Here is a 10,911-nt window from a genome sequence, read left to right as displayed (position 1 = left end):
AGAAAGACAGACAGACAAAGGCAGAAGCAGAGAGAGATAGAGAGAGGGAGATAAAGAGAAAGACATAGAAAGAGGAGTCACAGAAATTCAGAAAGACAGAGATACACGGAGAGAAAGGCAGAGAGAGACCTAGAGAGAGAGACAGAGAGGGAAGAAAGACACACAGAGAGAGAAGACAAGAGTCAGAGACAGAAAGACAGGAGAGGAGAGGAGAGAGACAGAAAGGAGAAAGATAGAGAAATAGAGACAGAGAGACCAAAAGAAGACAGAAAAAGAGAGAAAAAAACAGACTGACAGAGAGAAAGAGGAGAGGGAGAAAGACGGAGACAGAGACATATACATACAAACTTTATATATAACAAACCTTCCTATTATCAATATAGATATATTAATATATACACATTATGTATAAGTATATATATATATTACATATGTAATTACACATTACATATATAATCTGTTGCATATAATTACATATTGAGTGTGTGTTACAATACACACACATAGAATTTCAAGCAAACTGATAAAACTAGTGATATTTAGCCTGGGAGAGAAAACAAGGAAGAAGGGAGGGCAAGAGGAATACGCAAGCTGTCTTCAAATATCTGAAGGCCTGTCATATAGAGGAAGCTTTTGCTTTGTTCTCCTTGGCCCCCAAAAAACAGAACTGAGGGAGGGTGAGGGGGTGGAATTGCAGAAGAGAAAATATAGACTGTATCTCAAAAAAAACAAAAAAATTCTTAACAATTAGAGCTAGCTGCCAGGACTCTCCAGTCAAGGTTACAAGGGAGCCAGCCTTCTCACATATTCCTCAAAAAAGAAAAAAAAGGCGCACAGAGGAAATGAAGTGTACCTTTAGCAATGTGAAAAAAAAACAACAACTGGATAGGTCTTGAAAGAGGCTTATTATTGTTGTTGTTTGTTGTTGTCTGTGTCGTTGTTCAGTCATTTCAGCTATGTCTATGTGGACTTTTCATGACAAAGATACCAGAGTAGTTTGACATTTTCTTGTCCGATTCATTTTACAGATGAGGAAACTGAGGCAGGCAGTGACTTGCTCAAGTTCATACAGCCAGTAAAGTATCTGAGACTTGGCACGCTATCTACTGTGCCCCCTGGCTGCCCTGCTCAGAAAAGAGGCCCTCCCTGAAATGGATTTAAAGAATATAAGCAAGAATTAACCCTAGTTTTCTTTAATCACAAGAACAAATAAAAGAAGAACTTATAGAAACTTAAAAATCAGGGAGGAACTGAACATTCAAAGGTCATTGAATTAGCAGCCACCTGAGGCATAGGAAAAAAAATTCCCTGAGACACACAGAGGGTAATGGGACCTGTGGAAGTCTTGTAGCTAGTCATTCTGAACCTAATCTTCCTGACTTCAACCTCATCATTCTGTCCTTCATATATTTCTCAAGAACAACATGATACAGAGGAATCCCTCTATATTCTTGCCTTTAATTCTTGATCTTAAGTGAATGTCTTAAAGGTCCTGTCTACCTCTAACAATGATCCTTCAATCTTATAAACTGAAACTAGAATTGAAAGGATGGAAAAAAAAAAGAAAAAGAAAAATGATGAAGAAATCATGGGGGGAAAGGTCAACATAGAGTATGTGATGGGAAGTCTGAAGAAAACAACTGAAACCATCAAAATATTTGAAAAACTGTCCTATGGAAAAGGGCTGCCAGAAGGCAGAATTAGAAGCAATAGGTGAAAGTCACAAATTCAAGGAAAGATTTCCTAACAATCAGAGCAACGTCAAAGTAAGTCGTTTGAAGGTAAGAGATGAACATTTGCAAAGCATATGAACTTTCAAAAGTTTGCAAAGAAACATAAGCATTTCAAGAAAGTTTTGGAATAAGAACCAAGCCAACAAGTAAGTACTTTAAAAAGATTAGTGTTTAAAATAAATCACACTTCTCACAACAATAAAAAGTAGTTGTTAAATAGTGCGAGAATCTTTGCACTCTATTGGCTAAAGAGTTAGATGTTCCAGAAGCCTGTTTCAAATAGAGAAAAATTTAAAATCAGAGCACAGAAGGAGGAGAGAGGAAGGAAACCCCACAGTAAAACATCAATCATATGAAATAAGGGGGAAGTCCATAGTTAAAGAATCCTATGTATTATCAGTAGAAGATAGTGGAATTTTATCTAGTTATTGCTATAAGAACCAACAAGATTCTATCTCCATCTTATAAACTGAATAATAATTTAACCAAGAATGGTGTGGAAAATGCAAATAATCGAATATAAAGCAATGAAATTATTCAAGAAAAAATAAAAGTTACACAGAGGATTAAGAAGTAATAATCAGCATTGTGTTCTTTACCGGAAATGAATTTCATATAGAATGATTTGTGAGGATTTACACTGAAAAGATTAGTTTGAAATTTACTGTGCTACTGCCAACACAAAGCAGGAATGGCCCCGATGATAGGAGATAAGGTGAAATTCAAGCCAGAAACCATTAAAAAAGACAAAGGGAGATCTCAATGGAAGAAGGAAAAGACATACACACATATATATACACATATAGGAACATGCATACACAGATACATATGGATAAGGATCTACATATAGATTTTTTCTGAGCAAACATAGAATGTACACTGAGATCAATCATGCACTAGACACAAAAAAAGATAAAGGTAAATATAGAAAAACATTTATCCACCACACTTAAGGATCTCAATGCAATGAAGTTAGTAGTAAAAAAAAAAAAAAAAAAAAAAAAGATACTTTGAATTTTAAAAGAATAGATCCAAAAAGACAAAAAAGTTATTTAACAAATAGCATGTGGATGAAAGAGAAAATTGTAGACAGTAGTGGAATATATCAATGATAACAATACAGCGGATAGTACATATCAACATATATGGAATGCAGCCAGAGCATTACACAGAGTGAAATTTATAGCATCGAAATGTTTATTTCAGTAAAAGCGGGAGATACTCAGAAAATGTGCACTTTTTTAAAACTCAAAAAATTAGCAAGAGAAAATAGAAAAAGAGAAATAACCAAGATATAGAAATAGATTTGAATAATGTTATATATAAGCTACCTTCAGTATAATTTAGGAACCAGAAAGGACAAAGTAAAACTTAATTGCTTATTGTTTGAAACAGAATGATGGAGATCATTGAGTAATGATCAAAAGAAGAAGAAGCCTCTCTGATTTAGATGTAAATAGCTGAAATTTGGGAGTTTGGGTTGGCAATATACCCAATTCTTAGTTTGAATGCAAGCTAAATAGTACTTGTTGTAAATTCATTTATTGTATTAATAATAGATTTATTTTTCTTAATTAGGATTATCCAGAAGTGGACTGAGCTGGCCCAGGAGGTGGTGGTTCTCCATTGCTGGAAATCCTCAAACAGAGGCTGGATGCCCGACCACTTGTTGAGAATGTTAGAGAGGGGATTCACAGTCCTTCGAGGATTAGGCCAGATGTCTACCCCGGTCTCTTCCCGCTCTTCGTTTTCACAATCCTGTGAGGTGAGCAGCACAAATACTATGGAGCCCAGGAGATAAAGCTGAGGTTCAGAGGCAGTAGAGGGTTTGCTTGGGGTCAAAAAAAAAAAAAATCCTTGGTAAATAGATGAACCAGAACTTGAACATGGGTCTTCTAATCCCTACTTTTGCGAGCATTCTTCCTACAATACTACATTGCCTGTAACAAATGAAATAGGATTATGTCTGATAGCTCATTTTGAACATTCTGTTTGTACAATGTACAAGCCATTCTAGACACCCATTTAAAATTCCCTTGTTCTCCTCTAAAAGAATAAATTCCACAGCATTGATTTTATTCTGCCCAAACTAAAAAGAATCTTGTAATTTATAGTGGATATTTATATGGGGGGGGGGGAGAGGGGAGAGGCAGGAAGGATATTTAACTAATATAGCTGAGCTCCTCCCCCCAACTTGATCCATTTCCCTTTTGCCAGTTTTTCTGGTCTCCCTCTCTATGGATCACCCTTTCCTTATGAGTCTCTTTTAGCAGACCCTTTCTTCACTGGCTAGTCTGATGCTGTTGAGGCAGCAAGTGAACAATTTATAGGTCCGAGACCCTAAATTTCTATTGAGTCCATTTGACCACTACCTCCAAACCTGGCCCAATCTCACTTCCTCGTCTTGACTTAAGGAGAATCGTAATTCTCAGTTCACTTATTATCAGTCATTGGCTTGTTAAGACTCAGCATAAGGAATAAGAGAAGCTCAGAGGCAGTGGGGGGGGGGGGAAGGCAGAACAATCCAGATATGCAGTGTGCTTTGGGAACGTTTATGAGTTGTTGAAGGAAAGGGACATGTATATTATACCTGTCCTTTACTATAATTCATAGATTCATGGGGGGCCTCTGAAGTCATATAGCGTAACTCATATTTTACACGAGGGAACGAGATTCAAAGATGAAGTGTCTGTTAGAGCTAGGATTTGAACTCAGAACCTCTGACTACAAAGCAAGCAATCTTTCCAAAATATCACGATGCCTCCTGGGAATTTATTATTTACTGAATGCATTTTTCTCATCTATCTTATGCTTAAGGAAAATTAGGGCTCGTGTAAGTCATGTAAGTCATGACTTAATATTGCCCAACTTTTTCTTTTACTTTTTCTCTATCATAGGATGAAAATCCCCCAATACGTTAACAACAGTTTTTCTGATCCCGGGGCAATGCCCGACCTTGTACTGAAGTCAAACAAATAGAGGGAAAGAAATCAGTCTAACTGTTTGTTGGAGCTCCCTACGTTTAGAAGGGAGCTGAGACTTCTCCCGGTGGGTCAGGTGACTGATTTGTTGAATAAATGATGGTTGATGTTTCCAACAGTCAGGACTCAAGAGAAGGCAGCCTATGTTGGCCAAAGTTGAACTGAGGCCAAAGAAAACATTAGTAAAGAAAGAATCCGAAGAGAAAGTGTAATTTTTTTAAAGCATGAAAGTTGTATATGCTATATTTAGATAACTTACAAGGGGTTCTATATTATGACTATCGATTCAAACAGATGCTAATCTTTTTGTTACTAAATTATCTAAGTATAGTCATTCCATTTAGATTCATTTACGATTCAATTTAGCTTAAAAGATTTTAATTAGAGGAAAGTTATTCATGCTTCAGAAAACTAAGGCTTTAGTGTAATTGGCTGTAGATTATTTTAAGCTTTAATTTGTTTATTTCAGGGAACCCCTCTACAAAGGCTTAAACAAGCTATCAGCTAAGGGATTGCTCACTGTAGTTTTTGACTGTGTCCCTCAAAAATGGCTCCTAAACTGAAGCAAAAACCCAAGCCACCAGCCCAAATGCCTGTCGTGGTCTAGCAGGAGAGTGACAAGCCAAGCCTTTTTTTTTCCCCAACTGGACCATTTGGCTTTAAACATGGTTCCTCATGCTTCAAAGAACCTGTCTATGTGATATGATAAAATGAAGCAGGAAACATTTTTAGCTAAAGAACACATGATCTAAAGCAAACCCTTCCTCTTGCATCCGCCACACAGATGCTGTTTTAGGAGGCAGGGGGTGGGGGGGTACGAGGGTTGTTGCATCACAAACATGGCCGTTGCCTATTGTCTGTGACCACATTGGAGGCCTTTGCATCTTCATTTGGATGCCACAGCTCCATGCCTTGACCTGTTGGGTATCAAGGACAGGGCTGGCCCACATCTTTGGGAACACCTATCCGTCCCATTCTGAGATGCCTTCCTGCCATTTAGTTATACTCAGCAACAACACAAAAAAGCTCTAGCTCCGGGGATAGCAATTAGGCTATCCCCACAATGGTGTGGATAAGGCCCTTTTCTTCTGTGCACTTGGAAAATGTATGTTCCCTAGAGTGCAGAGAAGCAAAAATCTCATTAAAACTTAATTTTAGGACTTCCTGTGGCTTTTGATTCTACAACTCCACCTGCTTTAGCAATTTTTCATTAATTTTTAAAAATTTCTCAAAAGTATTTTATTTTCACAAATACATGTAAAGATAGTTACCAAGATTCATTTTTATAAGATCCTGTGTTCCAAAATTGTTCTCCCTCCTCCCCAAGACAGTAAGTAATCTGATATAGGTGATCCTATTAAATGTACAGTCCTATTAAATGTATTTCCATATTAGTCATATGAAAGTAGAATCAGGAAAAAAAAACTGAGAGAAAAAACTAAAAAGTGAAAATAACATGCTTCAGTCTGCATTCTGACTCCATCTTGAGTCTACTGGAACTTTCTTGGATCACTGTATTGCTGAGAAAAGCTAAGATCATCACAAAAGCTTTCTGTTACTGTGTACAGTGTTCTCCTGGTTCTGCTCACTTCACTCAGCATCAGTTCATATAAATAATTCCAGGGTTTTCTGAAATTAGCCTGTTGCTCATTATTTCTCACAGAACAATAATATTCTATTACATTCATATACCATACTTATTCAGCCATTTCCCAATGATGGGCATCCACTCAGTTTCCAATTCCTTTAGCAATTGTTCTTTACATAAAATTATCTTATTTTGTACTTCTGTCTATTCAAACATGTCATGTTTTTTTTTTTCTGGGCATGCACATCTCCTGGTAACTAGATGATATATATATATAAAATGTAACAATATGCAGATTATTCAGGAATAACAAAGGCCTAACTAGCCAACTGAAAAACAACTGAAAAACACTCCAATTCAATGTTCTCAGCTGCTTCAACAGCTGATTCAGATTGCCATGAAGTCAACCCAACTGATTTTTTAAAAATTGCTTTTTATTTTCAAAACACATACAAAGAGTTTTCAGCATTCACCCTTACAAAATCCTGTGTTCCAAATTTTTCTCCCTCCTTTTCCCCTCGTCCCGTTCTACTAGACAGCAAGTAATACAATATATGTTAAACAGGTGCAATTCTTCTATACATATTTCCACATTTCTCATGCTGCACAAGGAAAATCAGATCAAAAAGGAAAAAAATGTCAAAAAAAGCAAACAAACAAGAAAACAACAACTAAAAAGGCGAAAGTAGTATGTTGGGATCCACATTCCATCCCCATAGATGCAGACGGCTCTCTTCATCACAAACCTATTGGAACTGGCCTGAATCACATCACTGTTTAAAAGAGCCAGGAACATGAGAATTGATCATCACATAATCTTGTTGTTGCTGTGTACCATGTTCTCTTAGTTCTACTCACTTCACTCAGCATCAGTAAATGAAAGTCTCTCCACAGGCCTCTCTGAAATCCTCCTGCTGATCATTTCTTATAGAACAATAATATTCCATCACATTCATATCTAGTAACTTTTCCCAGCTGACAGACATCTCCTCAGTTTCCAGTTTCTTGCCACTACAAAAAGGGGCCGCTACAAACATTTTTGGACACGTGGGTCCTTTTTCCTTTTTTATGATCTCTTTGGGATACAGGCCCAGTAGAGACACTGCTGGATCAAAGGGTATGCAGTTTGATAACCTTTGGGCATAGTTCCCAATTGCTCTCCAGAATAAACCAACTGATTTTGTGGAATTTGGCCATGGATATAGACTGGGGGGGGGGGGCGGGAAACAACCCAATTCAACTGTGCTGAAGCCACTTCAGTTATGTCATGGCCACCGAGTCAGGTCCGGCTACAGAGCCATTACTGGTTCTGATCTGAATTCTTCTTGACAAGCATAAGTGGCATCTTCAAAACCTTTTCGCAAATTGTATTTTAACACTGGTCAATAAAATATACACTAAATCGTCTAGAAAGCACTTTGCTATTCCATGATCTGTATTATACTGAGGGCCAAGCCACAGTCCCATCAACATGGTTGGGAAAGGGACCTCTCTCCATAACACAGGTGGTGTACTTATCTTCCAAAAGTAGCATTAGAAAAAAGACTTCACTGTAATTATGATTAATGTTGGAATACTTGTATCTCACTTTAAGCGAGGAGTTAGCCAACTTTCTTTCTGCCTTTGGAGTAGATTCCAATCTGAGAGACGGCTGTAGCTTTAGAGTCCGATGGCAGGTTTGAGGCTAAGCTTTGAAAAGAGTCCTAAATCACCAGGTTTTCTAGAAGGGGGAGCAGGCAGAATGCAGGGAAGGAGGTGGGATATGGTAGTGCCATCTTTTTTTCAAAAAGATCCGCTTGGAACAATCGTTTACTATAACAGCCCACAAACCCCAAAATATCCTTTCAAGTGAGTAAGATAAAAGGAAAAGGAACAGGAGTTTCAAGGAGTCTTTCCATGGTGATCAAACACTGGATTATTATCTCCAGGGAATCCTTCATGCCAAGCTTTAGAAAGCATATATTCTCAACGTCAAGAATGTGAAGCATTCGCCCCTTAAGAACTTTTGTGCTCTGGGTAGGAGAGTCTAGAACTCGAGATGAAAAATAAATCCACTATATAACACGGCATCATTAACCAGCTTTCCCCGTCCAAGACGATTGAATCAAAACATGAACAAAGTGCTTGCTTCGAATTTACGGGGCCATACGACTTTGGCTTCAAATAGAAGGAATTTATTGTGATTGTATATTTCTACTATCTTTAAAAATACACCAGCTTTTAAGTAAAAGTTACAGACATCTTTAAATAGACTACACAGAGCAATAATTTTTTTAAATGTAAAGTTACTTGAAAATAGTTGAGTAAAACAATCAAAAAAGACTTGGAAATAAAGATACCTCTCATTTGAATAAGCTCCACGGGACAGCCAAAATTGTTTTTCTGTAGAGCTATACGAGTAAGATAAGAGCATAAAGGCACTCTTACCTAAGAGCCTAGAATTCATCTGGCCAAGCGTATCCCTAAGGAAGTTTCTGCGAAGCAAGTAGTATTTTGCCAATGGCTTTTGTTGCAAAATCTGAGATTTTCACTGTAGAAAAGAAAGAATGAAATAAAAACAGGATACTAGATGTAATGAAGTTATTCTTTCAGAATTCAACAACCCTTCAAAAATCATTGATTTCATTAGATTTAGAAGTGGAAGCTCATCTCCACAGGTTCCTACCCTTTTTGTGTGTAACATGGACTCCAAACCCCTTCTCAGAATCATGTTTTCATTGAAATGCACAAAATGAAACACAGAGGGTTGCAAAGGAAAATGGTTACATTGAAATATTTGAGTTAAAATATTTGAGAAACAATGTCTCAAACCCTAGGTGGGAGCCCCTGACCCAGTTCAACGGCCTCATTTAGAGAGGAGGAAACTCAGATGCAGATAGGGGGAAGGGACTTCCCTGAAGCTCACACTGGTCGCAAAGGTAGGAGTCAAGCAATCAACAAGCAATTTATTAAGCATCTGCTCAGGCAATGTGCTTAGCTGGAGAAATGAATACTATATATACCGAGAGATGTGCTCACCAGGAGCTTACATTAAAATTGAGGGGAGAGGGAAATAGAGCCCAGCATAAAGGAGCCGCATATACAGTGATGTGGAAGGCAGCGACAATTGAGCGTAGCCAAAAAGATTTCTGGAAAGAGAAGACGGAATCCAATCATACTAAAAAGGAATATTTAATCTATCTTGATTGCCAACACTTGGAGAAAAGTAGGTTTAATAGAGGGGAGGCTGAAGAAGTGGGTGGTACCTTTAAATTTGAGAGAGTCTGAAGTCATGGTGGGCACTGTGAAAAGGTTAAAGGTTAACGATGACGCTTCCTTTGGGAATGTTTTCAAGTCTGAACCCCTCAAAAGGTCTGGACAGGTGCCTTCTTCAGGCTTCATTTCCTTGGTACATAAAAGGGCCGGTTCTATGGCACGTCTTTTGGAGACAGAGCCTTATTTCCCAATGTCTTGGATGCTTCAGTCTTCCCTAAAGGCCTTAGATTCCTTTTCATGATGAATAATCGGATCGAAAAATCTAGAAGTGGAAGTATCCTCAGAGATCATGTCTGTCACTTGTGAGAAGGCTTCTCTCACATGAAAGGGACCTCTCTTTCTCTAATAGAACACTTGGCCTAAATCTATCCTTCACCTTCCTTTGTGACCTGCCTTCTCTGCCTGCCTTTGGCTGGTCCTTGTATTTGGCATTTTTTGTCACTGTACTGGTCCCTGCCCATGAGACTGGAAGCGGGGGGTGGGGGTGGGGGGTGGGGGGTGTTACTCGGTATCTCTAACTGAATCTTACTACCATTACTACCAGCAGCACAAAGATGAAAGGAATTTTCACCCAACTTGGATTAAATGTCTACTGCATAAGGAAGACCCTATGCCCTTGAAGGGAAAGGTGAGGCTCTGCTAGAAGAAACAAGACAGTCATGGGCCTTGCTTTCCCAATATGATGACCTTTGCCCTTCCACTCTCTAACTGTATCCAAAGCAATATAGCTGACACCCAGTTGGGTGTTTAAAGTACACAACTTCTGTCCTGTAATGTGAGGAAAGCTCCAGATAGGAGTATATTCTCTCTAGGGAAGTTACAGTAGGATCAGGATCAGGATCAGGTCCAGTTCTGCTTGACAGAGAATTGCAGAGTCTCTTTGCAGGTCTACCCTCGCTTCAATCTGAACTGGCTGCTGCCCAGTTCTGTCCTTTGGGCTGCTCTGTCCTTCCACCCACAGGTCCAAACACTAGGGTGATTTACCTCTGCTTCTTGGATTCTGAGGAGGGGATGGGTGGCAGAGCTGGGGGGCAGGCTCCCATGTTTTGGAAGCTGCCCTCCATTTCAGGGCCAAACTGGTCACTTCCCACAGCGGTGTTCCTGGACTGCCGCATTAGGTGTGTCCCTTTCCAGCCATCTGCTCAACTAGCTACCCTCTCTTTCTTCACACCCTTCTGCCCTTGGAAGAGGAATCAGTGCAGTTCTGCTCTGCCCCAAAGAAGCAACTCGTGTGAGCTGCAAGGAGGCAAATGTGGGCAGGATGTCCGAAAAATAAGACCTGCTCCCAGTTACTCCCAGGGGACATAGTGTATTCTCCCTCAGCTCCTCCTTAAGGTGAAGGCTCCTGCTCTCT

Source organism: Sarcophilus harrisii, chromosome X (genome assembly GCF_902635505.1).
Source record: "Sarcophilus harrisii chromosome X, mSarHar1.11, whole genome shotgun sequence".
Lineage (NCBI taxonomy): Eukaryota > Metazoa > Chordata > Mammalia > Dasyuromorphia > Dasyuridae > Sarcophilus > Sarcophilus harrisii.
Note: the sequence above shows the minus strand (reverse complement) of the source record.